Source organism: Crinia signifera, chromosome 2 (assembly GCF_055691185.1).
Source record: "Crinia signifera chromosome 2, ASM5569118v1, whole genome shotgun sequence".
In the NCBI taxonomy this organism is placed as follows: domain Eukaryota; kingdom Metazoa; phylum Chordata; class Amphibia; order Anura; family Myobatrachidae; genus Crinia; species Crinia signifera.
The window spans coordinates 80,915,554-80,935,324 of NC_139218.1; positions in this window are offsets into that span (position 1 = coordinate 80,915,554).

The window sequence follows — 19,771 nt, forward strand, 5'->3', positions numbered from 1 at the left end:
AAGAAAAATAAGACATACAGTAGGAAGGGGTGGTGTCAAACAGAGCAGGGGAAATAATGGGGCATACTATGTTGACATAGCATATGATGGTTGCCTTTACTAGAATTACATTAATAGTGTCCCCTTATGTAATAAATAAGCAGGGAAAATTTATAAAAAATAATAAAATGGCGTCACATAATTATTTACGTGTGCAGCATCTGTCCTACACTACAGTATTCACTAACAGTCAAAAGTGACACATGGGGTGGGGGGATTCAATTGTTTATCAGCACCCAATCTCTCGTCTAAAGGGATGATATTCAATTGTTGCATAATATCTTGCATATTGCACTTAATATAGTCAAGCTCAGCCGCAAATAGGGGCTAAACCTGACCAAACTAACTAGTGTGTCACAAAAAGTCCCAAACGGGTCACTTTTCGCTGACTTCAGCTCACAACACTCAATGAGTCATGGAACCTGGAGTAATTCTATGGGAGAAATGTATTAAGATGTGTAATCTACTTCACATGTGATGTTGCTATGGGCAACCAATCAGAATCGGGTGTGGTATAGGGTACAGACAATCATTAGCCCGACGTCGGGATCCTGACTGGCCGGACTCAGACAGCTACGCTCGCCACCTATTCTCCCTCTATGGGGGTGGTGGACCCCCAACAAGGGAGACTAGCCGGTGGCGTCAGGAACCGTCTGTCTGTGTTTTAACAGTCGGGATCCCGACGTTGGGTAAATGACTGTCGGAACCCCGTCCGGCATCCTCAGAATCTACTTCTACTTCTATTTAGGACCCTCTTGAACAGGACAGGCCAACCTGTGGCTCTCCAGATGTTATGAAACTACAAATCCCAGCATGCCTTGCCACAGTTTTAACACTCCCTGATAGCAAAACTGTGGCAAGGCATGATGGGATTTGTAATTTGACAACATCTGGAGAGCCACAGGTTGGTCAGGCCTGCTCTAGAAGATAGTAGATAGGATCTGATTGGTTGCCTATAGCAACATCACATTTTAAAATAAAGTGTTTTGTTTTTTAACTTTGGTGTAAAAAAATCAGGAATTTTATTCTGAGGAGGGGCATGCTATTTTTATTCATGTACTGTAAGCACATGAATATATATTTAATTTAAAAAAAGATATATATATTTTTTTTTACACAGACCAGCCAGCAGGGGGCCGGAGCCGAGCCGCTCATTAGATATTCATATATTCACTTCACCCGATCATTACATATGCATGATCGGGTGTAGTGAATATACCCGGTCCCCTGCTGGCACCCCAGGGGGGCAGCCTGTGCTGCCTGGCACCCGGGGAGCCCACCTCCCCCCACAAACGTTCTGGGACAGGCAGGGAGACTTCCATCTCCCTGCCTGCCACCGTCCTCAGGCTCCCCGCGGCGTCCGCCGCAGGAGCTCAAATTCACCGGTCAGGGGCGGCGAGCCCCTGACTCCTTGAATACTGGAGCCGGCGAGGCTCCGGAACGCGGCGAGCAGTGGCGAATGTGCAGCGAATCCTAAACAGGATTCGCTGCACGTCGCCAGTATTCTCATTGAATACTGCCCTATATGTCCTCGCTCCAATTACTAAAGTCTGCTGTGTCTAGCAGGCAAGTACACATGGAAAGAGAAACTATTAAGGACAGCGGCAGACTGGGGCATGATGTTTCCGCGAGGGAGGTGCTATGTTAGTGGTCCATGATAAAGCACAATGGATGGGACGAAAGAATGAGCACCCAGCATATACTGTAGGAGGTTATTTTAATTTGCTTGGTCCCCCTGTGCGTTCGAACCGGGACCAATGATTTACTACAGTGTATGCGCATTTCTGCGCATGTGCATACGCTGGGTGCAAACGGGCAAAGAAAACTACTAGTTCGCTGTCCCATTCACACCCACCAGTGCGGGCGGGGGGGCATGGGGCGGCGGCAGTAGGACGCGCCCATGGGAATGCCCATGGGAATGCCATGGGGATTTCATGTTCCCATGAAAATGATATACATATCCATGGATATTCGACAGTGAGCGATGTTATACTACAGCGCATGCACATTTCTGTGCATCTGCTGGATGCAAACCGGCATGGCGAACTGGTAGTTCGCTTTCCCGTTCGCACCCACCAGTATGGTGGGTGCAAAGTATTTCATGTGTGTTCCCATGAAAACGCTAGGCGTTTCCATAGATATTCGACAGTGACGCAGCTGCCGGGGCAGGCAGCTGACATCATGTGTACTTAAGGGGGGGCCCTAGACTGCACACCCTGTAATGAGAGGTGCTACCTTGCTGAGATTTTTAGCTATATGCAAAACAGAGGGGGGTTGCAGGTGCACTATGCAATCAATACTGCTAACATGTATTCCTTTTATAATTAATTTCTGAGGATTTTAGCATACATTTGGCCAAATATATCTACCTGCTCACCACGTTAAGGTCTCCTCAAATGTATGCTAACATCCTCAGAAATTAATTATAAAAGGAATACACGTTAGCAGTAATGATTGCATAGTGCACCTGCAACCCCCCTCTGTTTTGCATATAGCTAAAAATCTCAGCAAGGTAGCACCTCTCATTACAGGGTGTGCAGTCTAGGGCCCCCCCCTTTGTCCATAGTCTATATTGTGTATCCGTACACTCCTGAAGCCTGAGATTGCTTCTGCCTAGATTAGCACCGCTCCCCCACCACCCTCAAATGTTTTTAAGCAGTGACTAGCAATGACTGCACAACTGTGATGAAGGCATAATTCCAAGTCCTAATAATTTACAAATGTCAGTTTTCTTGGGGTAATTGTCTGGGTGCTGGGATCCCCTGGGCTTGTTTGGCTGGACCACTCCAGGGCATCGCTACTTTACACATAGACTCACATAAACATATCATTTTTCTATGTATGTCTTATTTATATGTATTTTTTCACAATTTTTTTCTTTTTGACACACCCTTTATCACTATTAGTTGCTTACACATACCCTACATTCTATGACACTATACACTCTATTACACTTCACAGCTATATTTTATTTATGTGATGCCCTGGGGTGGTTTTGCTGGACTGGCTTGGGGGTGCCCTGTGCCCCAGGCATGAACCCCATAGTGCTAGGGACCTGCTCTAATGAGGAGACCTTAACGTGGTGAGCAGGTAGATATATTTGGCCAAATGTATGCTAACATCCTCAGAAATTAATTATAAAAGGAATACATGTTAGCAGTAATGATTGCATAGTGCACCTGCAAACCCCCTCTGTTTTGCATCATGTGTACTTGTTGCATGTACGTACCAAATCATTCAATGGACAGCAACCATTGAATGATTTAGTCCACGCACCCAAGACTGAAAATTGAGGTTTATGCAAAACATCCATTCACAGCCATCCGGGAACCTCACCGAGCGAGTGGGCGGCCTCACCGAGTGAGTGGTGTTAAAACCACAACCAGTGCTTCGAAATTCGCAGCACTGCGTGTGGACCAGAAGAAGGTCCATAGTGCATGAGCAGCTCCTCTACTCCTAAGGAGCATTTAGGTACCATGAATATTCGGAAAGTTTCACCAGCTATTTTGGACCTACAAGTTCCAGCTTACCCCATAGACTCAGGACATGCTGTGTTATTTAATGCCACAATACTAAAGGATCAAATAAACTAATACAACAAAAGTTTCATTGGCTGAAAGCCGCCTACTATGAGTTGTATTCTAGCTCGTGTTCTCTGGAGTAGAGCAGGAGAGCGGAGTTCATCCATGTTGGAAGCTTACAGGCTGTAAACAATATATACTATAATTATTGCAAGTCTAATATTTTAAAGGTCTCTCACTACACTAAAAATAACACCTATTAAAATGTTTTATTTAAAATATATATTATATATATTATTCATCATTACCTATCATTATAGCATTCTTGGGTGAATAATAAATAAATAAATTACATTATTTTTTTTAATATAAGGGATTGAATTAATTCTGATGAAAACTAGAGATCCAGTTCAAAGATATAGGGGACCTTCATATCATGTGGCTTTATACAAAGAATGTTTACTGATACTTATCTCAATGACAATAACTTATTGCTATAATTCAGCGGATCTTAAACTGTGGGTCCTGACCCCAAAGTGGGTCCCTACCTTCTCAGCATGGGGTCGCGACTCCATGTTGCTGACCATCAGGCTGATGACTTTTATTATTTATTTATGAACAGGTTCTTATATAGCACAGCATATTCTGTTGCGCTTTACAAAGGAGACAGTGATACAACAAACAGGGTATTTACAGACAGTCCCTGCTCGCAACCTAAAGGTGGCCATACATCAGAAAGATATTGTACCCAATCATACAATCTCAATTGATTGTAAGATGGATTGTGTGCACATCTTGTGCACATCTTGTGTACACAATCATACAATCCATCAGCAGATGGATTGTATGATGGATTGTATGCAGATTGTGTGCACATCTTGTGTACACAATCATGCAGTAGATGGATGGTATGACCGATTGTGTGTAGATTGTGTGTCCAAAAACCACCAAGGACTGCCGGGGATTTTAAGGGAAATTGTACACAATCATGAGCGCAATCGATCTTTCTGATGTATGGCCAGCTTTACAATCTATCTCAGTCAGTGATTCAAGGAGTCTGAAAAGTCTGTTGAATTGTCTGTTACTTTAGACTCCTCCCATCATTGTGTTCCTCCACAATGCTGCCATGTATGTGCTGTCTGCTGACTACACATGTGATGACCTTCTGCAGTAACTTACTGGGGTCCTGTCATTTTTATTGTTTGATGGGGTCCCAGAGCAAAATAGTTTGAGGACCCCGGCTATAATTTATATATTTTTTTACACACAGAAAAACCCCACAAATACTGGCATGAGGCAGTTAGAGCTTACTTACCACTTTGTGGGGTATTCAATGCCGCAGCGAGCGGCTGGCGAGGGGGTTAAACAGCGAGGATTGCTGAAAACCAGCGATCCTCGCTGTTTAACCCCCGCGCCGGCCGCTCGCTCTATTCAACGTACTGGGGAAATCCTCGCCGTCATAGGACGGCGAGAATTCCCCAAAACAGCGAGACCCGCGGCTGCTGCAGAAAACTCGCAGTTTTTAGCCGCGAGTCTCGCTGCTTCTGGAGCCGCATCCGCCAATTCCCCCTCGCTCAAAAAACGGAGCGAGGGGTAATTGGCGGATGCGGAGGCTGTGTTGAATGCTGTCAGGGTGAGTGGTGACAGCGAGCAGGAAGCCCTGCTCGCTGTCACCACTCGCAAACAGCATTGAATACCTGCCTTTGTCAGGCCTGTCTATGAGCTGTCTTTTTACGTATTAATTGAAACATACAGTACAGTACTGAGCAGTTCATGCTTCATCTAAACTTACCCGTCTCTATGGGCAGTATTCAATGAGAAAGTTCTCCGTGCATGGAGAGCGTTTTATTTCGCTCTCCATGCACTCTCCGTGTTTTAGCGGAGATTCTCCCTGTTCTGGAGCCTCCTGCTCCCACTATTCAATGTATTTAAGACTCGCCGCCACTCGCGGCGAGTCTTAACCCCTGCAGCGGACGAGCGTCCGCGGCAGGGAGCTTTCAGGGAGCCGGGGGACGGAAGCAGCCAGAGAGATTAAAGTCTCCCTGGCTGCTCCAGATGAATGTGGAGGGGAGGTGGGCTCCCCTGGACCCAGGCTGCCCCCCCTATAGCCAGCGGGGGACCCAGTATTCCCTGCACCCGATCGTGCATATTAACGATCGGGTGCAGTGAATATATGAATATCTAATGAGCGGCTCGAGCGCTCCGGCCCCCTGCTGGCTGCACTGTGTAAAAAAAAAAAAAAAATTAAAAATAATATTTTTTTAAAAATTAAATATATATTCATGTGCTATAAGCACATGAATAAAAATAACATGCCCCTTCACAGGAAAAAAAAAAACGGAATTTTTGACACCAAAATTTAAAAAAAAAAACTTTTAGTTTAAAAGTTCACATTCCAGATCTCCATCAAAAGACGGAGAATATTTCACATTGAATAGGGTTGCTCGCTTTTGGAGAGCAAAATGCTCCGTCCAAGGCGAACAAAGCACAAATTCTCCATAAAACACAGAGAATTTTTCTCATTGAATACTGCCCTTATGAGGTGGCAACACTAGTATTGTAACATCGCCAGAACGGTGACATCATGACAAACATGGGGTAATTTATAGGTGACAAACATTCAACTGAGTACATTATCTAAAACATATTGGGGTCAATGCAGAAAAACTTAATAAAGTTATATTAAACTAGAAATGGCCCAACACAAGTTGCATGGGCCTTTAAACAAAATGTAATTGTTTAGCCACTACTGTATATGCAAAATGACAGCCATAATGATATAATTGCAAAGATTTTCATATTTTCACAAATGCAATTATCTCAGGACTTTGGACAAAAAAAATTGATCGCAATAAAGTTTGGGCTATTTTATGGTCATACAATGATTACCTTTTTTCTTCCAACTCCTCTTGCCCCCTCTTTATTTTCTTCTCAATTCTGTTTTCTCTTTCAGTTTACTTTTCAACTCCACCTGTGTTTTATTCTCTAGATCTCTTTTTCTGCAAAACACCCTTTAACCCCACATCCCCACAACACCCTTTAACCCCACATCCCCCAATACCTTTAAACCCCACATTTCTACAACACCCTTTAACCCACCGACGTACCTTTATAAAGTATTTTGTTTTGTAGGTCTGTCTTCCTTATTTACAGTATGTCTTTTCTCTTCCATCTCTTTTCTCCCTAGGATCACCTTCAAGTCTCTCTCCACCTTTTTTTCTCCCCAGCTTTTCTATTCTAACTTTGGTCTCGCCTCTCTTTTTTGTTTCAATGTTTTCCACAATTGTTTTCTTCTCTGAATGTATTCTATTCTCCCATAACATTTTCTCTGTTCTACTATTTACTCCTAGAATTTCTACGATATCCCACTTTTGTGCATATGACCTCGACTTTTTCCAATCATCGCAGAAAAACTGCAATTTGTTTGTTTTTCCCCCTCTGCCACCCACCCACTCAACTGACAGCAGCAGCAGACAAGCACAGAGAGTTCCGTTGGTCATTCTGTGATGTCATAAAGGGCCTGCTGATCAATGGCCAGCTGTCTGATTGGCTGCTGTATTTGACTGGCAGATTGTATCCGGCAGCTGATTGGCTGTCTTGCCTCAATTGCATTACATACACCCCTGATGGTACCACTGCCAAGACTCCATGTCAGCTCATTGATTAAATAAAAATTTACAACAATTGATTGATGAAAGTATGCAGCCCGGCCATTTTGGAACGCTCATTGGACTAATTTAATGCAATGCACCTTTGTATATTCACATGCATTCTCTTCATGCTGTAACCACTGTGCATAAAAATTTGGGAACATGGCATACAGTGTATCATTTGGTGGCTAAGTAATTTTTCCCATATTTTCCCTTCCAGGATACAATCCCGTTTGGGTGTTTGGGACACTTTTTTAGCTAAAATCATCCTACGTTGCCTAACTGCATATGCTAAAGCCTGCCTATATTGAATGGCACAGTGGCCCCTGCAACCTCCAAAAATATCAATACTTACTTACCCAATAACCTGCTAGCTCACCCCTGAAATACCTACTTAATCACACTATTTAGTTTGACTCGTTTTTAATTTGAAATGCCAATTTTTGTCGGGCTAGAATTGTGCGTCTTTAAAAGGCAATTTCTATGATACCCCACTTTTGTGCATCTGACCTCTAATTTCTCAACAATCCTTCCCCTCTGCCACCCACCCAACTGACAGCAGCAGTAGACAAGCACAGAGAGTTCCGTTTGTCAATCTGTGATGTCATAAATGGCCTGCTGATCAATGGGTAGCTGTCTGATTGGCTGCTGTTTAATGGAAGGAGCGGTACATAGCAGCAAAGAAAAATAAGACATACAGTAGGAAGGGGTGGTGTCGAACAGAGCAGGGGAAAGAATGGGGCATACTATGTTGACATAGCATATGATGGTTCCCTTTACTAGAATTACATTAATAGTGTCCCCTTATGTAATAAATAAGCAGGGAAAATTTATAAAAAATAATAAAATGGCGTCACATAATTATTTACGTGTGTAGCATATGTCCTACACTACAGTATTCACTAACAGTCAAAAGTGACACATGGGGTGGGGGGATTCAATTGTTTATCAGCACCCAATCTCCCATCTAAAGGGATGATATTCAATTGTTGCATAATATCTTGCATATTGCACTTAATATAGTCGAGCTCAGCCGCAAATAGTGGCTAAACCCGACCAAACTAACTAGTGTGTCACAAAGTCCCAAACGGGTCACTTTTTGCTGACTTCAGCTCACAACCCCCAAAGAGTCATGGAACCTGGAGTAATTCTATGGGAGAAACAGGGATTTTGTACTTACCGTAAATCCTTTTCTCCGAGTCCACAGGTGTCACTGGAGTTACACTGGGGAATAGAAGGCGACCACAGGGAGCATGGGCACTTTAAAATAATTAATCAGTGTGACCAACTCCTCCCCTTCTACTTCCCCTCCCAGGCAGTCATAAAGATTGTGCCCGAAAGGGAGCAGAAAGATATAACACACATCCGAGAGGAGGTTCATCACAACATAACATCATTCAATACAATTAGTAGAAAAAGAATGTATATATATGAAAAAACAAACACACACACACAGAGTCAAACCAGATGAGACAGGTGTGTAATAACCATGTTTAAATAACCCTGACAAGGGAAAACTCCAGAGGTTACCCAATAGGAACCTAACACTGAACCTAACAGGTGGAGAACAGCGCTGAGGCGGGCGTCCAGTGACACCTGTGGACTCGGAGAAAAGGATTTACGGTAAGTACAAAATCCCTGTTTCTCCTTCATCCACTAGGTATCACTGGAGTTACACTGGGGACGTCCCAGAGCTTTCAACCCGGGTGGGTGAGCGCTGAGATCCCCTTAAAACAGAGCGGCCAAACTGAGAAGCTGGTGCCGCAAAGGTATCAAACCTATAAAAGCGCACAAAGGTGTGCCGACCAGACCATGTCGCAGCACGACAGAGCTGTTGCAAGGAGACCCCACGGGCAGCCGCCCATGAAGGACCCACCGATCTGGTGGAGTGCGCACCTATGTTAGTAGGAGGCGTCTGAGCCTCAGCAAGGTATGCCTGACGAATTGTCAGACGGATCCATCTGGCCAGCGTTTGCTTTGAAGCTGGCCATCCATGACGCTCTGGGTCGTAGGTAACAAACAAGACATCCGTCTTGCGAAGAGAGGCCGTGCGAGAGACATAAATCCGCAGGGCCCTCACCACATCCAAAGACCTATCCTCAGGTGAAGCCTCTGTGAATGCTGGAACCACTATGGGTTGGTTCACGTGGAACGCTGAGACCACCTTTGGAAGGAAGGAGAGACTGGTACGGAGCTCCGCTCTGTCCGGGTGAAACTGGAGGAACGGTGAGCGACAAGAAAGCGCCCCTAGTTCCGAGACGCGTCTGGCCGAGGCCAGAGCCAAAAGAAGAACCACCTTCCAAGTGAGATATCGAAGATCCACCTCTTCTAACGGCTCAAATATCGATGACCTCAAATATCTGAGGACCAACTCTAGGTCCCAGGGAGCCGTAGGCGGACGAATAGGGGGCTGAAGCCTCAGCACCCCCTGGAAAAAAGTGTGGACTTCCGGAATGAGAGCTATACGTTTCTGGAAAAAAACTGAAAGTGCTGAAACCTGCACCTTAAGTGTATTCAGTCTAAGTCCAGAGTTTAACCCCTCCTGTAAAAACAGGAGCAACCGAGCCTTCTTGAACAGAGTAGAGGACACTCTGCGTCTTTCGCACCACGCCACATAGGATCTCCAAATACGATGATAGTGTCTGGAGGTGACTTCCTTCCTGGCCCTCATCATTGTAGGTATCACCGCCCTAGGGATACCTGCATGTCTAAAGATGGACCTCTCAGCAGCCACGCCGTCAAATGTAGACGTCTTAAATCTGGGTAGATGAAGGGACCCTGACTGAGGAGGTCCTCTTGAAGAGGTAGCGGCCACGGCTCGTCGATTAGAAGATCCGTCAGGTTGGTGTACCACGAGCGCCGGGGCCAATCCGGCGCTATCAGAAGCGCTGTTACCCCCTCCCTGCGAATGCGCTGTAATACCCGCGGTATCAGCGGAAAGGGAGGAAAGAGGTAAATGAACTGGAACGGCCAAGGGGCGACCAGAGCGTCCACCCCTGCGGCCTGAGGATCTCGAGTCCGCGCGAAGTATGTTGGGAGCTGGAAGTTGTGGCGGGACGCCATCAGATCCGCCTGCGGACACCCCCAACGATGTATTAGGGACTGAAATACCTGAGGGTTGAGGCACCACTCCCCCTGGTGGGCATGTTGCCGACTTAGAAAGTCGGCCTCCAATTGTCTACTCCGGGGATGAACACCGCTGACAAGGCCTGAGCATGGTTCTGAGCCCAGAGGATGATCCTGCTTACTTCCTTCATCGCCGCCTTGCTCCGAGTGCCGCCCTGTTTGTTTATGTAGGCGACGGCTGTGGCGTTGTCGGACTGAACTCTGATTGCTCTGCTCCGCAGCAGGTGTCCCGCCTGCAGAAGAGCATAGTAGACTGCTCTGAGTTCCAGCACATTGATGGAGAGTAAGCTCTCCTGCCTCGTCCATAAACCCTGGAACTGGTGCTCCAGCGTTACCGCCCCCCAGCCTCGAAGGCTGGCGTCTGTGGTGAGGAGAGTCCACTCCCATATGCCGAACCTCCTGCCCCTTTGCAGGTTTTCGGAGTTGAGCCACCACAGCAGAGACAGACGGGCTCGAGGAGACAGGGTCACCCGCTGCTGAAGATGCAGGTGAGACCCTGACCACTGGTGAAGGAGAGACAACTGGAATTGGCGCGAGTGGAAGCGGCCATATTGTACCGCTTCGAAGGAGGACACCATCTTCCCCAAGAGTCTGGTGCAAAGGTGCACCGTTACCTGTGGCCGTCGCAAGACCGACCTGACCAGGACCTGCAGGGACTGAACTTTGTCGGGCGGTAGAAAAACCTTCATCTGCTGGGTGTCCAGAATCATCCCCAAAAAGAGAAGACGTTGGGACGGCTGTAGCTGAGACTTTGCAAAGTTCAGAATCCACCCATGACTGATGAGTCTCCTGGGTGAGCCGTATGTTGGACAACAGGGCCTCCCTCGAACGATTCTTCAGAAGAAGATCGTCCAAGTAGGGGATGATGGTAATCCCCTGTGCCCTGAGGACCTCCATCATCACCGCCATCACCTTGGTGAAGACCCTGGGGGCTGATGAGAGACCGAACGGCAGGGCCTGGAACTGCCAGTGTTGTTCCTGTATAGCGAACCGGAGGAAGGCCTGGTGAGGAGGCCAGATGGGGATGTGCAGGTATGCGTCCCTGATATCCAAGGATACCAGGAACTCTCCCTGTTCCAGTCCCTGAATCACCGACTGCAGGGACTCCATCTTGAATTTGACCGCTTGTAGAAACGGATTCAAATCCTTTAGATTTAGTATAGGCCTTACCGAGCCATCCGGCTTCGGCACCAGGAACAGACTGGAGTAGTATCCCTGAGTACGCTGATCCTCGGGTACTGGTATCACAACTCCCGTTGTCCGCACCTTGTTGATTGCTGACAACAGGAGTTGCGCCTTGTCTCCTGATACTGGGAGACCGGTCTTGAAAAACCTGTTTGGAGGGACTAACCTGAAATGGATCTTGTAACCCTGGGTCACCAGATCCCTTACCCACGAGTCCTGACAAGACTGCAGCCAGATGTGACAGAAGGACAGCAGTCGGGCCCCGACTCTGGGATCCCCCAGATGAGACCGTGGACAGTCATGCGGCTGGCTTGGAGGACTTGGGCTCCTGGACAGCTGCCGAGGCGCCTCTGCCTCGTCCTCTGGAGCCTCTAGATGGAGCTCCGCCTCTGGAACGACCTCTGAATCTGGTCGTAGGCCGAAAGGACCGAAAGGAGGGCCTTTGAGGTGTCCTGCGTGTAGTTGGAGGAGCCGCTGAGGGAAGGAAGTGGGACTTACCCCCCGTTGCTTGGGAGATCCACTTGTCGAGCTCTGGCCCGAAGAGAACCTCCCCATTGAACGCCAGGGCCTCCACAGCACGCTTGGACTCTGCGTCAGCCTGCCATTGGCGTAACCAGAGAGCTCTGCGAGCTGATATAGATAAGGCCGAAACCTTGGCTGCAACCATGCAGACGTCAGAAGAGGCGTCTATTAAATAATTGGATGCCTCCTGGATCTGTTCAGCCAGCTGAACAATAGAAGCAGGATCAGAGCCCTCACGGACCTCTGTTAGGATCTGAGAAGCCCAGACCCCCATGGCTTTATTTACCCAGCACCCGACCTGGGCCGGACGCTGAATAATTCCAGCTGCAGAATAAAAGTTCTTAAGGGTTACCTCAAACTTACGGTCAGAAGTATCCTTAAGAGTGGTTGCACCCGGCACCGGGAGAACCGTCTTTTTGGACAGTCGTGAGACTGAAGAGTCCACTACTGGAGGAATCTCGACCCTCTTTCTACCCTCTGGTGGAAGAGGATAGGCAGCCAGAAACCTCTGAGGTACCTGGAATTTTTTATCAGGATGATTCCAAGCCTGCAATATATGTTCATCCAACTCCTCCGCTGGGGGGAAGGTGGGTGACTGCCTTTGTCTCTTTCCAAAGAAAGAAGGACGAGCAGGAATGTCTGTGTCATCTGACACCTTGCAGGCAACTTTTACCATATGTATAAGGTCCTCCAGACCTGGAGTGGCTGGGGCCGGCTCTTGCGTAACTAACGCCTGAGCCTCAGGTTCCACATCATCATCATCATCATAATTATCTGGAAGGGCAAATTCGCCCTCCTCCAGATCAGGCATATCATCATACTCCCCAGAATCCCCAGAGGGCTGTAATACCCTTTTCCTGAGTAAGGTAGGGGGATTTTGCCTAGAAGATGAAGCAATGGTGCCCTCTGCTGGTGTCAAGGCCTTTGTTAAGCTCTGCACAGCAGAAGTCAAGGAAGCCTGTTGAGTTCTGGAAGTCACTCTGTCTTTTTGAGCTGCAGAGAGCTCGCAAGCTAAATGAGACATCACATCAGCTAATTGTGATGCCCAAACAGGGGTATGCACGGGGGACTCTGGAGCTGGGGGTAAAGCAGTGCATTTGTCACATAGAGTCACCCTCCTTAGAAGGTGTAAACTTAACAGCACACCTCTTGCAAGTAACCCTCTTGGAGCTACCCCCTGCCATGGTTCAACAGAACACCCAGCAATCACCACACACTACCAGACTGATCACAGATAGTAGGTATAGGATAGGCAGCAATATATTATGCTGGAAGGGAGAGACAGTGAAAGTAAAAGAGCTGTCACAGAGCCTTGTACAGCGCTATGGCATATACCTAGGAGCGCTATAGCTCTAAATTTGAGACACAGCCCAAACTGTCTCCACCTAGCTCTAATCCCCACTGTAACTCACAGACCGGATAGAGCGTTCAGCAGGACGGTCACCAGGGGACAGGAATCGCCCAACTGCAGTCAGGATAGATCTGCAGCGCAACTGTGGAGCCTCCAGCAGCGTGTTCAAACGGCGCCAAATGTCCAAGATGGCCGCCGCGACTTGCAGGAACGCTGGGGTATGCCAAGGCCTGCTGGGAAGTACCGCGCGGTAACTCCGCCCCCCGCCTGGCAGCTCCGTCACCCATAATGGCGCCAGGTTTAAAAAACCCTCTGCTGCACCGCCGTTTGTGTCCCTGACCTTCCTCTAATAGGAAGGCAGGGTAATATTCACAGTGCTGCGGCCATGCCGTCGGCGGTGGGGCTGGGGGAGGATCGGGTGCACGCTGCGTGTGAGCGGTGCCCGTTACAGCTCCAGAGACGGTGGTCTCTGTCAGCCAGGGAGCCGGGCGCAAACCCTTAAGCAGCAGCCGGCTCCATCCGGCAGGCTCCCACGTCGCAGGCAGATAGTAGCAGCAACTATCTGCCTGTCCTCAAAGGCAAAACTTGCTGCTTTATGCCCTAATTACAAAAAGTCCAGGAGATGAGCCAAATGTGACCTGCTCCCTTTTGGGCACGATCTAAGACTGCCTGGGAGGGGAAGTAGAAGGGGAGGAGTTGGTCACACTGATTAATTATTTTAAAGTGCCCATGCTCCCTGTGGTCGCCTTCTATTCCCCAGTGTAACTCCAGTGACACCTAGTGGATGAAGGAGAAATGTATTAAGATGTGTATTCTACTTCACATGTGATGTTGCTATGGGCAACCAATCAGAATCGGGTGTGGTATAGGGTACCGACAGTCATTAGCCCAACGTCGGGATCCTGACTGGCCGGACTCAGACAGCTACGCTCGCCACCTATTCTATTCTCCCTCTATGGGAGTCGTGGACCCCCAACAAGGGAGACTAGCCGGTGGCGTCAGGAACAGTCTGTCTGTGTTTTAACAGTCGGGATCCCGATGTTGGGTAATTGACTGTCGGGACCCCGTCCGGCACCCTCAGAATCTACTTCTACTTCTATTTAGCACCCCCTAGAACAGGACAGGCCAACCTGTGGCTCTCCAGATGTTATGAAACTACAAATCCCAGCATGCCTTGCCACAGTTTTAACACTCCCTGATAGCAAAACTGTGGCAAGGCATGATGGGATTTGTAATTTGACAACATCTGGAGAGCCACAGGTTGGTCAGGCCTGCTCTAGAAGATAGTAGATAGGATCTGATTGGTTGCCTATAGCAACATCACATGTGAAGTAGAATACACATCTTAGTAAATTTCATCCTATATGTCCTCGCTCCAATTACTAAAGTCTGATGTGTCTAGCAGGCAAGTACACATGGAAAGAGAAACTATTAAGGGCAGCGGCAGACTGGGGCATGATGTTTCCGCTAGGGAGATGCTATGTTAGTGGTCCATGATAAAGTACAATGGATGGGACGAAAGAATGAGCACCCAGCATATACTGTAGGAGGTTATTTTAATTTGCTTGATCCCCCTGTGCGTTCGAACCGGGACCAATGATTTACTACAGTGTATGCGCATTTCTGCGCATGTGCATACGCTGGGTGCAAACGGGCAAGGAAAACTACTAGTTCGCTGTCCCATTCACACCCACCAGTGCGGGCATGGGGCGGCGGCAGGAGGACGCGCCCATGGGAATGCCCATGGGAATGCCCAGTGTTCCCATGAAAATGATATACATATCCATGGATATTCGACAGTGAGCTATGTTATACTACAGCGCATGCACATTTATGTGCATCTGCTGGGTGCAAACGGGCATGGCGAACTGGTAGTTCGCTGTCCCGTTCGCACCCACCAGTATGGTGGGTGCGAAGTATTTCATGTGTGTTCCCATGAAAACTCTAGGCGTTTCCATAGATATTCGACAGTGACGCAGCTGCCGGGGCAGGCAGCTGACATCATGTGTACTTGTTGCGTGTACGTACCAAATCATTCAATGGACAGCAACCATTGAATGATTTGGTCCACGCACCCAAGACTGAAAATTGAGGTTTATGCAAAATATCCATTCACAGCCATCCGGGAACCTCACCGAGCGAGTGGGCGGCCTCACCGAGTGAGTGGTGTTAAAATCACACGCAGTGCTTCGAAATTCGCAGCACTGCGTGTGGACCAGAAGAAGGTCCATAGTGCATGAGCAGCTCCCCTACTCCTAAGGAGCTTTTAGGTACCATGAATATTCTGAAAGTGTCACCAGCTATTTTGGAGCTACAAGTTCCAGCTTACCCCATAGACTCAGGACATGCTGTGTTATTTAATGCCACAATACTAAAGGATCAAATAAACTAATACAACAAAAGTTTCATTGGCTGAAAGCCGCCTACTATGAGTTGTATTCTAGCTCGTGTTCTCTGGAGTAGAGCAGGAGAGCGGAGTTCATCCATGTTGGAAGCTTACAGGCTGTAAACAATATATACTATAATTATTGCAAGTCTAATATTTTAAAGGTCTCTCACTACACTAAAAATAACACCTATTAAAATGTTTTATTTAAAATATATATTATATATATTATTCATCATTACCTATCATTATAGCATTCTTGGGTGAATAATAAATAAATAAATTACATTATTTTTTTTAATATAAGGGATTGAATTAATTCTGATGAAAACTAGAGATCCAGTTCAAAGATATAGGGGACCTTCATATAATGTGGCTTTATACAAAGAATGTTTACTGATACTTATCGCAATGACAATAACTTATTGCTATAATTCAGCGGATCTCAAACTGTGGGTCCTGACCCCAAAATGGCTCCTTACCTTCTCAGCATGGGGTCGCGACTCCATGTTGCTGACCATCAGGCTGATGACTTTTATTATTTATTTATGAACAGGTTCTTATATAGCACAGCATATTCTGTTGCGCTTTACAAAGGAGCCAGTGATACAACAAACAGGGTATTTACAGACAGTCCCTGCTCGCAAGCTAAAGGTGGCCATACATCAGAAAGATATTGTACCCAATCATACAATCTCAATTGATTGTAAGATGGATTGTGTGCACATCTTGTGCACATCTTGTGTACACAATCATACAATCCATCAGCAGATGGATTGTATGATGGATTGTATGCAGATTGTGTGCACATCTTGTGTACACAATCATGCAGTAGATGGATTGTATGACCGAATGTGTGTAGATTGTGTGTCCAAAAACCACCAAGGACTGCCGGGGATTTTAAGGGAAATTGTACACAATCATGAGCGCAATCGATCTTTCTGATGTATGGCCAGCTTTACAATCTATCTCAGTCAGTGATTCAAGGAGTCTGAAAAGTCTGTTGAATTGTCTGTTACTTTAGACTCCTCCCATCATTGTGTTCCTCTACAATGCTGCCATGTATGTTCTGTCTGCTGACCACACATGTGATGACATTCTGCAGTAACTTACTGGGGTCCTGTAATTTTTATTGTTTGATGGGGTCCCAGAGCAAAATAGTTTGAGGACCCCGGCTATAATTTATATATTTTTTTTACACACAAAAAACCCCCACAAATACTGGCATGAAGCAGTTAGAGCTTACTTACCACTTTGTCAGGCCTGTCTATGAGCTGTCTTTTTACGTATTAATTCTAACATACAGTACAGTACTGAGCAGTTCATGCTTCATCTAAACTTACCCGTCTCTATGAGGTGGCAACACTAGTATTGTGACATCGCCAGAACGGTGACATCAGTAGAATTGTGACATCACATGGGGTAATTTATAGGTGACAAACATTCAACTGAGTACATTATCTAAAACATATTGGGGTCAATGCAGAAAAACTCAATAAAGTTATATTAAACTAGAAATGGCCCAACACAAGTTGCATGGGCCTTTAAACAAAATGTAATTGTTTAGCCACTACTGTATATGCCAAATGACAGCCATAATGATATAATTGCAAAAATTTTCATATTTTCACAAATGCAATTATCTCAGGACTTTGGACAAAAAATATTGTTCTCAATAAATTTTGGGCTATTTTATGGTCATACAATGATTACCTTATCTCACTTTCATTACTGAAAAAGGGCCTACTTTTGCGCACATCAACTCGACTTTTTCCACAATCGCAGAAAAAACGCAATTTGTTTGCAGGAGAAATGAGACGTTAATCCTCCCCTCCCACTCACTCAACTGACAGCAGCAGCAGACAAGCACAGAGAGTTCCGTTGGACAGTCTGTGATGTCATAAAGTGCCTGCTGATCAAAGGCCAGCTGTCTGATTGGCTGCTGTATTTGATTGACAGATTGTATCCGGCAGCTGATTGGCTGTCTAGCCTCAATTGCATTACATACACCCCTGATGGTACCACTGGCCAAGATTCCATGTCAGCGCATTAATTAAATAAAAATTTACAACAATTGATTGATGAAAGCATGCAGCCCGGCCATTTTGGAACGCTCATTGGACTCATTTAATGCAATGCACCTTTGTATATTCACATGCATTCGCTTCATGCTGTAACCACTGTGCATAAAAATTTGGAAACATGGCATACAGTGTATCATTTGGTGGCTAAGTCATTCCCATATTTTTCCTTACAGTATACAATCCCGTTTGAGTGTTTGGGGCACTTTTTAGCTAAAATCATCCTAAAAATCATGCTAAAGCCTGCCATATTGAATGGCGTAGTGTCCCCTGTAACCTCCAAAAATATCAATACTTACTTCCCCAATAACCTGCTAACTCACCCCTGAAATACCTACTGAATTATACAGCAGACTTTGCAGCAGCCCATGAATTATACGGCAGACTTGGTTCACCCCAGGAATTATTTGGCAGACTTGACTCACCCCTGGACTGATACGGCACACTTAGCATCACCCCTGGACTAATACATCACACTTGGCAGCACCCCATGAATTATACGGCAAACTTGGCTCACCCTAGGAATTATTTGGCAGACTTGGCTCACCCCTTGACTGATATGGCACACTTAGCATCACCCCATGAATTATACAGCAGACTTTGCAGCAACCCATGAATTATATGACACACTTGGCTCACCCCAGGTATTATGTGTCACACATGTGGGCATCCCTGTCCTGATACAGCACACATGGAATTATACGTTACAGATGGTGGCTCCCCTGGACTGATATGGCATACATGGCGGCAGGCATGGAATTATACGGCAGACAAATTCCTGCAGTAAAAATAAAAAGTGTATTGTTTTAATTATAAAAAAAAGAGCAGCACACCTAGAATTATACAGAAGACTAAGCAACACCCCATGAATTATACAGCACTCTTGGCTCACACCTAGACTACAGCGCATTTAACAGCCCTTGCAGTAAAAAAAATAAAAATTAAATAAAACACCTTTTATTTTCATTAAAAAAGGGCAGCTCCCCTGGTCTGATACGGGACACATGAGGGCACCCCTGGAATTGTACGGCACACATGCGGGCACCCCAGGACTGATACAGGACACATGGGGGCACCCATGGAATTATATAGCACACATGCGGGCACCCCTGGACTGATACGGGGCACGTGTAGGCACCCATGGAATTATACGGCACACATGCGGGCACCCCTGGACTGATACAGCACACATGTGGGCAACCTTGGACAAATACAGCACACATGTAAGCACCTCTGGATAGATACAGTACACATGCGGGCATCCCTGGACTGATACAATACACATATGGGCACCCCTGGACAAATACAGCACATGTGGGCACCCCTGGATGGATACAGTACACATGCGGGCACCCCTGGACTGATACAGCACAAATGTGGGCACACCTGGACAAATACAGCACAAATGTGGGCACACCTGGACAAATACAGCACACATGTGGGAACCCCTAGACTGATGCAGCACACATGCGGGCACCCTGGGCACTGGCAGCAGTAATTAAAAAAAATAAAAAACTTTTTTTTTTTGCTTTGAATTTTTTTTTTTTTTTTTTTATTAAAATAATGCAGCCCCCTCTGTAGCACTAGCAGCCCCTCTATGCATTAATCATCCCCCCCGCAAGGGTTTCCCCCTCACACCCCTCAGCAGACAGCACGGACACATCCGTGCTGTCTGAAATCACCAGCCTGTTTGAAAATGGCACCGACCGCTGGGAACTATATATCCCCAGGTCTCGCGAGAATCCGACGCGGGATGATGACGTTTTAGCCTCGATTTGGACTCGGAAAGATGGCGGGAACCGGCGAACTCCTCAGATCCTGCCTTGGATCAGGTAAGTTCGTGGGGGTTCGGATCTCTAGGATCTCTAATATAAATACATATACCAATATAACAACAAAGATATAAATAC